Source organism: Tenrec ecaudatus, chromosome X (genome assembly GCF_050624435.1).
Source record: "Tenrec ecaudatus isolate mTenEca1 chromosome X, mTenEca1.hap1, whole genome shotgun sequence".
Taxonomy (NCBI): domain Eukaryota; kingdom Metazoa; phylum Chordata; class Mammalia; order Afrosoricida; family Tenrecidae; genus Tenrec; species Tenrec ecaudatus.
Window position 1 is genome coordinate 54,749,421 of NC_134548.1, and position 15,205 is coordinate 54,764,625.

General features: G+C 44.6%; 1 pseudogene; it reads right to left on the bottom strand.

Annotated features, from left to right (window-relative positions):
- Positions 1-519: 519 nt before the first annotated feature.
- Positions 520-862, bottom strand: LOC142434334 (large ribosomal subunit protein uL29 pseudogene; annotated as a pseudogene).
- Between the last annotated feature and the right edge of the window lie 14,343 nt (positions 863-15,205).

The window sequence follows — 15,205 nt, forward strand, 5'->3', positions numbered from 1 at the left end:
CCGCACATAAGAAGCATACCAACCTTTGTAATCAAAGAATTATTAACGATGAAATCCAGGATCCGAGGGGGAGACTGTATTAGAGCTTAAATTCTGAGCACCCAGTTTGCAGAAGGCTGTGTATGACAGTGAAAGTAAATGGAAAATAAATCCATTTATAGAGCCCCCCACAAGGACGGTCTCCATTGAATTCACGAAGTCCATTGACTAAGGATGTGCATAATAGTCTTGCTCCCAGAGTGCATTTGATGTGGATTACTACAGATGTACTTAGGGTAAAAATTAACATTTTTTTTAATCGAACCCCAAATTAACATCTTACCATTTGTTTTTCCTTTAACCCACTTTCAACTTGTCATAATTTTTATTACATTCAGCTCGTTTGGATTGAGGTTCTTCTGTGTTTTAGTCTGTTGTAATTGCTGTGTGTTTTTGTTGTTGTTGTTGTTGTTGTTTTTACCTTTTTTCTTGAATGATTTTCTTTCTTTTTTCAGCCAGAGTTTCACTGACGCACCCAGCTCAGGCCTTGACTATGCACTTGCACAGTGGGCACAACTGCTCCTTCTGCTGCTGCTTCTTGGTCTTCAGCCTCTTCTCCTGCTTGTTGAGCTGGTGGCGCAAGGCCCTCGTTTTCTTGGCCACAGACCCAAGGGCTTATACTTCTTGTAGAACTTCCTAAGGTTCTCCTTCTGAGTCTGGTTGATGACAATGGATTTGCGTACAACTCGGATGTCAGAGAGCTTGGACAGCCGCCTGTCACTTTGGCAACACGCAGCTGCAACAACTCCACCTTCAGATCGTTCTTTCTGCTGTCTCAACAGCTCTTCTTGTTGCGAAGGTCCCAGGTCTTGACCTTGGCCATGGCTGAGCTTTAGAATCCTGCTGCCAACTGGTCCGAGACCGAGGGAAAGAACTTGAATGATTTTCTTTATATGAAACTCGATAGGTGAACCTACAAAGACAACAACTAGATCAATACTTTCTTAGAGTTATGACTACCCTGGCCTATAGGGTAGCTATGGGTCAGCATGGACTCGATGGCAGTGAACTTGGTTTTGGAGTTTAGGGCTATGACAGGGGAAGTTGAGTGGAAACAGGGAGCTAATGATAATAGAATATGTTCTAAAATTGATTTAGAGTGATGAAGATACAACTCTTTAACAGACTTAGAAATTGAAAGTTAAATTGTGTCAATAAACTATTAAAAAGAAAAAAATGTTTAAAAAGCTAGATCATGTTATTTCACTTTATCAAGAACCAGTTCACCTGCATCGCAGAATACGCTTCTTCTGCCCATCTTTCTTGTTAATTTATCCAATTACATTTCTGGTAATCAGTGCTGATTTTATATATCGGTATTCTCTACCAATTTCTTCATGTACTTTTAACCTTTGAATCTCAATATTTCCTTTTGAAAGTTTTTTCTCTGTTAGCTGAAGTATAAGTTTCACTTAAAGTTTATACGTACTAATCATGGTATCCTTATTTGACTCGTCATAAGTATATTTTGCCCTTACTCTCAAGGGTTAACCAACCAGTGATGGAGATCCTGATTCAAAGTTGTTTTTAAAGCTATGACTCCATTCAGTCACAAAACTAGTGTTTATTGAGTGTCTACTTGTTCCAGGCACTACTCTCGGGCTTGGAAAAGCAATGAGGGAACAGTATTCCTGATGAGAAATGGGATATCACTCGAATTTTCACCCTTCCAAAGTTACTCTATTATTGTTGCTATTTGTTCTGTTTTTCTCTTCGTTTTTTAGGATTCTTGTTTTGGCACTAAACTTTTAAAATTCCACTGCTATCTGTCAGCATTGGAAGCCTCCAGAAAGCACTAGAAATAGCAGAACTCATGAGGTAGATGGTTGAAGAAGGGGATCAGAAGGCTTAAAGAAGTACTCTGTGAAGCAGAAATACCCACTAGATGACTGTGTTCCATCAGAAGCCCAGAGGACACTAGTTTTGGAGGAGTATGTGGAGGTGGGGTGTGTGTGTGTGTGTGTGTGTGTGTGTGTGTGTGTGTGTGTGCAGGGGGGGCGGGTTGCAGCAGAGGAAGGCAGTGATGGGTTATGAGATCAGCCTGGGATGCCCCACCTAGCCTAAAGCGTCAATATAAAGGACCCATCAGGGTTCCAAGGTCAATAAAAAATGCACTCTTCTGTCTCAAAAATAAACATGTCTTTATCACAAAATCAACAGCACCAAAAAAGTAAAAGTAACTAGAAAAATAAGTAGAAAGAGAAAATATCAATATTATTAATACATAAAAACACTCATTCAAAATTATGCACATTTTAAAGAAAAACAACAACAAAAATTCCAAACCCACTGCAACCCACTCAGCAACCTTGTAGAACAGAGGAGAACTGCTCCCGTGTTTCCAGTGTTGTCATTTTGTTTCACATCCCCCAATTCATTTTATATAGGAAAAAGATAAAAAATAACATGTTCTTAAAAGAATTCTTAAGTCCATTCAATCAAAGAGGCAGATGGGAGGAGAGACTGGAACCAGGCTCTTCATATCAGACATTCTCATGCGATGCCACATCTTCATATGCCATCCAATATCGATAAGATAAAGTGGAGTGACTGCAGCAGGGCCGCGTCGATAAGGACATTCCCTATGGAAGAGACTACGTCCTCACACATCTTCTGTTGCATTTCCTCAGGGTCCAGCTTTGGCATGAGGCCCTTGAGCTGAAACATTGTGGCTGGACTTCAGCGGCTTCTCAGATTGCCGACTCACGCCCAGATCCGGTTGTAATTTTTTTTTTAATCATGACTTAGCTAAAGTTTTTTTTTCTTTTTTTAATTTATTTTTTTTTATTTTAACAATTTATTGGGGCTCATACAATTCTTTTCACAGTTCATACATATACATACATCAATTGTATAAAGCACATCTGTACAGTCTTTGCCCTAATCATTTTTTTCTCTTTTCTTCTTTTACATTTTATTAGGGACTCATACAACTCTTACCACAATCCATACATATACATACATCAATTGTATAAAGCACATCCATACATTCCCTGCCCCAATCATTCTCAAGGCATTTGCTCTCCACTTAAGCCCCTTGCATCAGGTTAGCTAAAGTTTTTAAAAACATGTGTTTTGAATTAGATAAAGGTTGACAGAACTGATCATCAGTTGTACATTCTACACTTTGTACATTTTGGTTAACTCATCCAGTGCCCTCCCCTCAATGCACCGTCACTGTCACTTAGCTCACTTTGTCTTCTTGAGCTTCACACCTCCACGCCCCCCCTCCCAACCCTCTGAACCATTTCTTTGGGTAGATGTAGCCCCTTTCATCTTAGTTGAGTCTTCTAACATGGGCATGGGTTCAGTCCCAGACCTGAAGGGTGACTAAAGGCCCTCGCCATCTCTATCTGACCAGTAACCCTGGTCTCTTGTGATTTTGCGTTTTGTCCCACATTTTTCTCCCTCTACCTAGGACATTCTAATGTGATCCTTTTCCAGACCAATTAGCAGTGGTGGCCAGGCACCATCTAGTCTTTCTGGTCTCAGGGTTGTAGAGACGGATGTTTGCTTGGTCCAGTAGTTCACGGAACTCATTGTCTCTGTGTGTCTTTAGGTTTGCCGCGCTCCTCTTTCCTCTAGATGCGAGAGACCAATTGTTGTGCCTCAAGAGTTTTTAAGATCCCTGTCACTACTCACCAAAGTAGGATGTAGGACATTGCTTTGTGAACTATATTGTACCGGTTGACCTTAGTGTCCCATAAGACTATAGTTCTTTTTGTAAAAGACTATAGTTCTGATTCTCCTAGAAGGCTGAGACCTTTACAAAAGCAGACAGCCATGGCTTTCTCCCTGCTCCCCCCAAAAAAAACCAAACTGGTAAAGGATAACAAATTACATACTACAGAAAATCCACAAGTGGGTTTTACCCAACATCTGATTGATCATCTGAGTGTTCTTTGTGATGTCCTCCTGATGCCTCCACGCTCAGTGGGACATGCCACTTCTTGGATATGCACAGCACTCTTTGGATATTAGAATGCCTTGTGAGGATACCTTGTTTACACTTCCATCTCTCTGATGTATTTGTCTTTTATTCAGGATAAAAATTATGTTCTTTATTTAAAATTAGTATCACAGTAAAATGGACTTTTTTAGTCTAGTGTATGAATTCTCATACATACATGGATTTGTGTAAGCACCACCACAGTCAGAGTACGAAACAGTTCCATCATCCCCAAATTAATTCCTATGTAGTATCCCTTTGGAGCCCTGGTGGTATAGTGGTTGCACATTTGGCTGCAATCCACAAGGTCAGCAGTTCAAAACCACCAGCTGGTCCATTGCAGGACGTAGAACATTGGCCTTGTGAGCTATGTTATGCCAATGAACCTTTATGTCGCCTGAGACTATGAGCTCTCAGACCCAGCAACTCATTTACTTAAGGAACTTAGTTATGGCTACAAGGATTTCCTAATTTTGCCCCCTGTATGCTCCATCATATATTCATGGATATGTTTGCAGCAAAGGTAAGTAAATACCCCTGTACAAATATCCTCTACCAAATCTACAGATATCCCTTGGGTACACTCCCACCCTCCCTCTTACACCCCTTTAGCCTGCATTGTCTATCCCTGCATCTACTTAGAGATCATTGCAAGAGTTATATATAACAATATGTCATCCCGTGGCCTTGAACTCCTGCACTCCTCCCAGTCTCTTCCTCTGCCTCCATCATTTTTTGGCCAATCACCAACCTTGTGCATTTTGCCTCCTCCTTCACCCAAGGGAATGCAGTAGTTAACCCAGTGTTTTCCCTTCCTACCCCTGGTGACCTTTAAGAAATGTTTCCTTAGTGAGAAAACCTTTTCTTAACTTTTTATAATAGTGGTCTCATATAATTTCTGTTCTTTTGTGATGGACTAATTTCACTTAGCACAATGTCCATTTTCATTTATGAGTTGTTTTTGCACGTTCTTTATTCTTCGTCATTCTTTGTTAACATTACATAGTAGTCCATTGTGGGTATGGACCATACTTTGTCCATTTTTCCATTGATTGATTTGTTTCTGTCTTTTTGCTATTGTTAATAGTCCTGCAGTGAGCATGAGTGTGCATATCATTCCTATGTGGCTCTTATTTTTGTAGCTTATATATCAAGTAGAGGGATTGCTATGCCACATGGTATTGGTATTTCTAACATTTTAAGGAAATATCATGCTATTTTCCACAATGAGCGTACCTTTTATAGTTCCCACAAGCAATGTATAAGCTATCTAGTTTCTCCACAACCTCACAGGCACTTGTTGTTTTATGGTTTCTGAACTTTGGGTGAGATAACATTGTATTGGTATTTGCTTTGCAGCTCTCTGATGGCTAATGTGTGGGAGCATTTCTTCATAGGTCTGCTGGCAGCTTCGTGTGCACTGAGAAAAAATGCAGGTTATGTCATTGCTGGGAGGAGTGTTTTGTATATGTCTATGAGGTCAAGTTGACTAGGTTGTTTAGTTTGTCCTTGTCTTTGTGAAGATTTTTTTTTATCTAGTTCTGGTTTTTATTGAAAGTGGTGTATTTTGCAAGGAAGAAAAAATGTTTTAAAATTGATCGTGATAATGATTGTACAATTTTCCTTGATATGTTTGAACTATTGAATTGTGTGATATGTGGATAAAGCGTCAATAAAACTATTAAAGAAAAGAAGTTGGTATATTAAAATTCCCTACTATTATTTTTTAAATCATTTTATTGGGGGTTAGTACAACTCTTATCACAATCCATCCATCCATCCATCCATTGTGCCAAGTACTTTTGTACATTGGTTGCCCTCATCATTCTCAAAACATTTGCTTTCTACTTGAGCCCTTGATATCAGCTCCTCATTTCCCCCCTCCCTCTCCCCTCCCTCCTCCCTCATGAACACTTGATAATTTATAAATTATTATTATTTTATCATATCTTACACTGCCCGACGTCTCCCTTCACCCATTTTTCTGTTGTCCACCCCCCAGGGAGGAGGTTATATGTAGATCCTTGTAATCGACTCCCCCTACTATTATTTAGAGTTGTCTATTTTCTTTTTTTACATCTGTTAGTGTTATTTCTATATCTTGAGGTTCTTTCCTTAGGTGCATAGATATTTATGATAGATTTATTATCGTGCTGTCCTCTCGTTCAATTGGCCCCTCCCTTAATCACTACATGATGGCCTCCCTTTTCTCTTATGCTAGCTATTATCTTCATGTCTATTTTATCAGACTTTTTATTACCACTACTGCTCCTTTCAAGTTCCACCAGCTTGGTTTTTAAAATGTGGGGCCCATATTTGTCTTTGCAACACTTTTCTCAGCCACTGCTACTCTGTCCATTTACATTCAGTACACGTCTCGGCGCTCTTGGGGGCAGCAAAGAGTTCCAGTCACTGGAGACCCGAGGCACTTGGGAGAAAATACCCTGCGCTTGATTTGTTTTTGTTTGTTTGCTTGTTTGTTTTCCTGCTGTACATGGCCTGGGGTGTCATCCTCCCACCTTGGCCCACATGCACATAAAAACAGAGACGGTTGAAATCTATTGCTGTTGCTTTTTTCTGTGTGTGTTTCTATGGTACTGTTTGGGTCCGCATACTTTTCTGTGATTTCATTTTGTTGTTGCGTTTTCCTGTCATGATCTTGTTATTTTAGTGTCTACTAAGTCTCCATGATTTTTCTCTTTATTTTGATAAGGAGCAAACAACAAGCACAGGTGGTAGATCTAGGTAGCTGATGAGGCCTACGGTCTACAATGTATACTCTTTCTGCTGTGAAGATTTCAATCAGATGCCAATGGTGAATCAATGAATTGATTCAAAGGATGACTCACCAGCAAGATTCCAATGTCCTCCACTTCCGATAAGATAAGACATTCACTTGGGTCGTTATTTTCCCCGGGGGTGGGAACAGAAGCCTTGCTTATTGCCCAGCAGTGCTGCGGGGACCTCCCTCAGTGGACTGAGTTACCAGGTGTGGTTTCTGATTGCAGAGCCCTCAGCCTGAGCCTTAATCTTCGGACTCATTCCCTACTGGTATCCAGCTGCTCGGCAGAGGAGCCACGAAGACTCGCAGACTCGCAGGGCCAGGCCAGAGCCGCTCTTTTTTTTACTTCTTTTCCCGTGCGCAGAAGTGAAGGAGAAAAAATGCTAGAGGAGAAGAATTAATGTTGCTGAACCTATACCATCAAAGACAATTCAAGGATTATTCTTTTCTGAAACCTGCCTTCAGAAAGGCGCGAAGAAGACAAAAGAGCTTCCGCTTTACCCATAACTGCTCCCCAGCTGAAAGCATGTCAGTGTCTCACTGTAAATTCATTCTGCAAGATTCATGCTCACAAATAGATAGGTTAGAGGGTTTTTAGCAGAAGGAACAGTTTGCTACAAAGCATATGTATACATACATGTGTTCTAATATGTATCCATTTATATGTATATTTACATACATGCAGGAGCCTCAGTGGCATAGTGGTTCCACATTGGGCTGCTAACTGCAAGGTCAGCGGTTTGAAACCACCAGTCAGCTCCGTGGGAGAAAGGCAGAGCTTTCTACTCCCATAAAGTTACAGTCTTGGAAACACACATGACTACCGTGTCCTATAGGGTCACTGTGAGTCACCATCGACTCGATGGCACTGAGTTTGGCTTTGGGTTATATTTACATATATTTCAAACCTGTAGGTAGGAGCCTGTAGGACAGAGTAATTGCCCACAGGGCTTCCAGGGCCATAGGTTGCCAGAGCTTTTTGTGAAGGAATCCTGGTGGCGCAACTGCTAACAGGAAGCGTGGTGGTTGAAGCCCGCCAGCCACTCCCCAGGAAAAACTGCCACAATCTGCTTCTTTACATACTTGCAGCCTTGAGAACCCCGTGGGGCAACTCCATTCTGTTTGTCCAGTGGGATCACGAGGAGCCACGGTGGGGTTTGGTTTTAGTAATCTTTTTTTAAATTTAATTTTTAATTTAATTAAAAATTTTTTAAAATTTTTTTGTTTTGTTTCAGTAATCTTGATGGAAGCAAACTGCCACTTCTTTCTTATGCAGAATGGCTGGTGAGTTCTAAGCACTGACCTTTGGGGACCGAGTGCTCACTCACTACACTACCAGGGCCCTTTTCCAAGGCTCCTCTCCTCTAGTCACAACCAAAAAGAAAAGCTCATTTAAAATCTCAGCAAGCTAACATGCCAAAATGACTGGGAAATCTTTTTATTTATTTATTTTTAATTATCAACCCCAAACCCTTCTTGGCAGTCAAAACCACATTTCTTCAGAGGCACCGTGGGACAGTTTAGAGACGGGCTCTGGCGGCAGCCAGCTGGCATTTGAGTTTCGGTTCCGTCCGTAGCGGGAGCTGTGCAAGTCACTGCCGTACCCTCCTGCCTTTTGCCCTTCTGTGACGGACTTATGTTCCGCTTGCAACTTTTGTTGATACCACATGGTATCAGGAATGGAAGGCATGCTGAAATCCAGGGACGTTTTCTTTTTTTAGGTAATACAGATTTTGATACAATTATATAGGATACATATGTCCCCTATAGGCTGTGGTAGTAGGTTTGCTGGGGCAAAGTCGGTTTACTTTGATCCACCCAGTTACACATGCCCCCCCCCCACCAGGTGGTCACACATACTACAAGTGGGATAACTACTTCCCAAGAAACCCGAGAGGCTGAAAATGTTAGTAAATTCTATAGGTCACAAAAGGGTTAAACTGGGGATGATCATATTATTGCTTTCCCCCTTAGGGTATCTGTAATGAGTAAACCAGTTAATAGAATAAATAGAAACTACTTAAGGCAAGATCCAAAACATTTGCTTATTAAATGATTTGATTAGCGCAAAACATAATTTGTAGTGCGTCCGAGACATGGCTGAGAAAGCGTGGCAGGAATCCCTGATGTGAAGGACATATGTCAGCACTGTAGGCTACTGCACGAGCAGCATCAGTTCTGGTTGGAAGTTGCTCCAAAGCTGCTCTGCCTTTTGCAGAACGATTTCAGTCCTTTTGACACAGAATGCCATCAGCACTTAAAAGAGACTTCGATCCCTGCTGATAATTTAAGAATACTTAACTCCATCTTCAATTTTCGGGGGAGTTTCTTCTTTGCCTGACTCTGGCTCAAAGACAAGAGCGTGAGCTGAAGAGGAAGCGCTATCTCTGCTCTGAGGGCCGTGAGGACGACGCAGAGCAAACACGTTTTGTTCTGTTGTGCGGAACGTCAGCATGCATGTGCATCGACTCAAAGGCAGCTAGCCACAACCACTCCTTTCCGTCGAGTAACTTCATCTCCTGCTTTGCCGAGAAATTAGAGCCAATGGAATGGACTGCCCTCAATTCTGTTGACTGTCACTCCCAGTCTGACCCTTCTGCCTCCGATCACAGTAGAGGTGATTTGTCTTCCCTGGGCTTCTCCATCCCTTGCCTCCTACCTCCTCAATCATTTCCTCTCAATATTCTCTCTCTCATGTTTGGAACTACTTCCTTCCGACTAGTCCTTGGCCTTCTGTCTGCTCCCATCTTCTCTTCCTGGAAGTCAGCTGCTTATCTATCCACCGGCTTCCCTCATGGACTCCATTCTGCGCTTCACTCTTTCTCTCCTTCCACTCCAGGCTGGCAGCAGCCGCGCCTCCTCACGGAAGCGCCTCTCAGTGGCACGGCTCTCTGTTGGACATGTTGGTTTTGAGGTGCCCAGAGGACATAGAAACGGAGAGGTTGGTCAAGCAGTTGTCCAGCTCTCGCTCTCTCTCTTTCTCGCTCTCTCTCTGGCTTTTATTTGATTGGGATATCTTTTTCCATTCCTTAATTTTCAACCTTGCTTTGTGGATCTATCCTAAGCGTGTTTCTGGTCACCAGCCTATAGCTGAATCAGGAAAGCTCATAAGACAATCGCTCTTTAGTAGGGAGGTGCTCATTTTCATTGAGTTGGACTAATTAGGTCTCTGGATTCGTTTCTACCATCCTACATGATGCTTATGGTTTACTCTCCTTTCCTGCTCTCGATCGCATCTACACTGCGCGTCACAGATTTAGTTCCCCCCTACTTGTTTGGAGGCTGTCAGTGGTACTTCTTGCCATTAAGTGGTTTCCTCTTACTCTGAAACATACAAAGTTATGCATGTATTTAAAACGTATCCAGTTTAAAGGGGCCCTGTCGGCACAAAGTTGTCTGGGCATGGACCAGTAATTTGTAATTTGCCTAAGGTGACATACTGCATCAGGTGAATCTGCTCCGAAAGTGACAAAGTGTTCAAGAGCAAGGATGTCACGTTGAAGACTATGTTGTTAGGTGCCATCAAGTCGGTTCCGACCCGTAGAAGCCCTAGGCACAACTGAACAAACACACCGCATGGTCCTGCACCATCCTTGCAATTGTTCCCATGCCTCAGTCCATGGTTGCAGCCATGGTGTCAGTCCATCTCCTCGCGGGACCTCCTCTCCTTTGCTGCCCTTGTACGTTACCAAGCATGATGTCCTTCTACAGCAGCGGTTCTCAACCTCCCTCATGCTGCGACCCTTTCATAGAGTTCCTCATGTGGTGGGGACCCCCCCAACCATAAAATTCTTTTTGTTGCTACTTCATCACTGTCATTTTGCTACTGTTATGAATTGGGTGACCCCTGTGAAAGGGTCGTTCGACTTCCAAAGAGGTCGCGACCCATAGGTTGAGATCCACCGTTCTACAGGTCTCTCCTGACAACATATCCAAAGTCTGTAAGATGAAGTCTCACCATCCTTGCCTCTAAGGAGCACTCTGGCTGTACTTCTTCCAGACAGATCGGTTTGTCCTTTCAGCAGTCCATGGTCCTTTCAGTGTTCTCCTCCAGCGCCACCATTCTAATGAATCCACACAGAACAGCTGGTGGGTTTGAACTACAAACCTTGCAGCATTCCAATGCTTCTCTGATAGTGCCATCAGGAGTCCTATATATATCTACATAACATTAAAAAATTACAAACTTCAAAATAAGTGCTATGGATTCAAATGTTTCTTTCCAAAAGATATATTGAAGTCCTGAAGGTAGTACCTGTCAATGTTACCTTGCTTGGAAATAGTCGTTAAACATGAGGCCACAAAAAAATCATATCGATGTGAATGAGGGGGAGCGAGGACTGGAGACTAAAACCCATCTGTAGACAATTGGACATCCTCTTACAGAAGGTTCACAAGGAGGAGACGACCCAGTCAGGGTGCAATATAGCACCATTGAAACATACAACTTTCCTCTAGTTCTTTAATGCTTCCTTCCCTCCCTCCACTATCATGACCCCAATTCTATCTTACAAATCCAGCTAGACAAGAGCATGTACACAGGTATAGATAATAGCTGGACATTCAGGGAATCCAGGACAGATAAACCACTCAGGACCAATATTGAAAGTAGCCATAGGGGGGTAGGAGGGGAAGGTTGGGGGAGAAAAGGGGAACCAATCACAATGATCTACATGTAATCCCTACATATAGGGTGACGGACAACAGAAAAGTGGGTGAAGGGAGATATCGGTCAGTGTAAGACATGAAAAACTAGCAACTTATAAATTATTAAGGATTCATATGTGGGGGAGAGGATAAAATGAGGAGCCGATGCCAAGGGCTCTAGTAGAAAGAAAATGTTTTGAAAATGATGGCAACATATGTACCAATGTGCTTGACACAGTGGATGGATGGATGGATAGATGAATGGATGGATGGATGGATGGATGGATGGATGGATGGATGGGTGGGTGGGTGGGTGGGTAGGTGGGTGGATGGATGGATGGATGGATGGGTGGATGGATGGATGGGTGGGTGGGTGGGTAGGTGGATGGATGGATGGATGGATGGGTGGGTGGATGTATGGATGGATGGTGATGAGTTGTACAAGCCCCCCCAAAGATGATTAAAAACAAACAAACATGAGGCCACAGTAGAGTCACTCACTCACTCAGCTGGATGCTGACTCACAGCAAACCTGCGCAGGACAGGGCAGAACAGCTCCTGTGCGTTTCTGAGACGCAACTTTTGGGGAGTGAAAACCCAGGGTTTTCTGGCGGAGGGGCTGGTGGTTCGCAATCGCTGACCTCGCAGTTAGCAGGCCAGCAGGGCTCCTTTGACTGGCGGAATCTTTGTGGGTTTTTGTGTGTTTTTTTGGAACCTTGTGGTTTAGCCTGTAGGAGAGTCAGGCACACCTCACCGTGCCCGTCCCATTGCGGCAGAATTTAATTATACTAAACTAACTTCTGAGAGTTTTCCTGAAACCTCAACTCTGTGCAGCGAATTTTGTTTTGAATAAACGGATTACGACTAGGCCCACCTAAATCAATCTATTGCTATTGAGTGGATTCTGAATGACTGGGTGGAGCCCCCCAAACCCTTCTGGATGTGTCACAGAGGGAAAGATGAAATAGCCCGGCGCTAGGACCTCCCTAAACTCCGACACCTTCAGCATTTTCATGGGTAAAACCTGAAGCCACAAACCCGGCGCAGGCACCCACCGTGCTAAGCCCGAGCCAGTGACCAATAGGAGCCCGACGCGCAGAATGGAGGCGGGATTGAAGGGAGCCCGGTAGCTTCACCGCATAGCAGGGAGGGAGGGGACTTCGCTCGTCGACCAATCAGAGCTCACAGTGGTGCCTGGTCCCACTCTGCACACCCCTGAGCCATTAGCCCGCAGGGTGCTTTGAGAGCCCGCTGGCAATGAAGAACTAGACTAGAGAGAACAGAGAGAGAGAGAGAGAGAGAGAGAGAGAGAGAGAGAGAGAGAGAGAGAGAGAGAGAGAGAGAGAGAGAGACAGGCAGGCTCAGGATGCGGCTCGAGAGCCATCTTCGAAGTGGCTTGAGTTGGGATTTTTGAGTCGATTCCCATGCCAGACCCCCCACCCCAGTATGAAGAGGAGAACATCTCCAGAGCTCTTTTAAGGCCGTGCCTTTGTGAAAACAAATACCAGGCCTGTCCTCCAAGGTTTGAACCACCAACCTTTCCACTGGATAGCAGTCCGGCCTTGCTGCCATCCACGTACCCCCTTTAGTAGTGCTCCCCCACAAATAAAATGGCATGTTACAAGATACTGGCCCCTCCTCAGTGGAAGCATTCCTCCCCACACCTGTTGTGGTCCTCTCTGCAGTACTGAAAAAGCAAACTCATTGCTATTGAGTGGATGCTGACCCATGGGGACCCTATGGGACAGGGTAAAACTGCCCCTGCGGGTTTCCCCGACACTGTAACTCTTTACGGGAGTAGAGAGACCAGTCTTCTCCGACTAAGAGGCTGGTGCTTTCAAACCATGGACGTTATGATCAGCAGACCAACGCTTGACCACTGTGCCAGCAGGGCTCTTGGCAGTATTAGAGTATGCTAAGTCAGGATTCTTTATGTAACTGAGGAAGAGTCCTAGTAGCCCAGCAGGTTAAACGTTGGCAGTTTGAACCCCGCAGCCCCTCTGCCAGAGAATAATGGAGGCAGACTTGCTTCCATAAATCCTGCCGCCTCAGAAGCCTTGGGGAGCCATTCTACTCTGCCCTACAAGGTTCACAGGAATCAGTAGGAGGCAACATGTCTGAAGCTTCTGGGTAAGTTCTAGGCCAAATCTCTCCTTGTCCGAAGTAACTCCATTTTATACTTTTCTGTCACGCCTGTGAAAATTGCACCTTTCACCTGGAGATGAGCAGTCCTACAGAAGAAAACAAAAAAGCTGTTCTGTTTACCTTGCTCACATAGTGTTATCAGCTTCCTCCCGAGAGATGAGCTTGGAGTAATGCTCCATCGAGACATGCTCATACTTTTCTGAACCCTGCAGGCAAATTCAGTTCCAGGCCTGAAGGATGTCTATGAGCCACAGTGGCTGGGGTCCCACCAGTCTCTATCAGAGCAGTAAGCCTGGCCTTTTGTTTTTCCCACTGGCGAATAACATGGGGCAGTCCCCCGGTTGCACAGTCTCTGCGAGCCTTCTTCCTTGGCTGTTAGGTTTTTCTTCAGTGGCCTCCTTCTCAGTGGTCTGGAAGTGGCCGTGGCCAGACTTGGAGGCGGTGTCCATAAATGCGAGGCCAGTCTTCTCCAGGGTGTGTCGTGTGGTCTGTGCCAGCCAGGACTTGCACAGAGTGAGCACTCATTTCTTGGTCCGCGCCGTGGCACGACAAAGCCGTTGGTGACTTCACCATAGAGGTTGATGCTGCTCTGTCAGATCGCATTCCGTGTTGTTTGCCGTCCTTGATGAGGTAGTCCTGACTGATCTTGTCCATCTTGCTCTTGCTCTCCATGTGGCGGCAGTAGCCCTTTGCCCAGTGTAGGCCACTCTGCGCAGCCCTCCGTGGGCCTTTGGGAGGAGCTTCTTGGTGTCCAAGAGCTTGTGACTCCTTTGAAGCCCTTGCCTTGGATTACGCCATTGCCGTCGATCATTTCATCCTTCCAGAACACCTGCTTTGCCGGCGACTCCAGCTTTCAGCCCCCAGTCTAGTTTCTCAGCCATTGAGCCCCGCCCCCTCCCCCGTTCACTTGGATCCCCGCCAGGTGGGGGGAAGCTGGCGCCTTTGGGTGTGGCCTATGGTGTGAATGACCTGGCAGGACGTCATGCCGCTGGAGCCCTTCTCCAGCTGCTTCTGGGCCTCATCATCCTGCCACTGCTTGCACTACTTGGTGCAAGCCTGCTTCAACTTGTGCCAGTTTTCCTGGAAGCGCCCCTTGCATCCCACTCTCCCCAGACCTCCTGTTGTGATCCCTTTTAGAGCACTCCTCCATCTAGTTCTGATCTCATGATCTCAGCGGAGTGGAGGCGGAGTGGAGGCTGGGACTCGCATGGTCCATTAGTCATCTGAACTAATTGTTTCTTTATGTCATTGATTGTCTTCACTCGGCTCCTTTCTAAGGAGCCCTGCTGGTGTAGTGGGTTATGTGTTAGGCTGCCAACCACAAGGTCAGCAGTTTGAGCCCATCAGAGGCTCCAGGGGAGAAAGATGTGGCTTTCCACTCCTGTAAACAATTCCAGTCTTAGAAACTCACAGAGGCAGTTCCGCCTTATCCTCTAACGTCGCTATGATTCAGAATCAACTCAGGGCCAGTGAATGAATAGAGCTCCTATCTAAGAGATCAATAGCTGTGCCTTATATGACTACGCACAAGTTTTAAGATCTACTCACTACTCATCAAAGCAGGATGTAGAACATTGTCTTTGTGGACTTTGTAAGCCACTTGACCTTGGTGTCCCCAAGACTATGGTCCTGAGTTCCCAGAC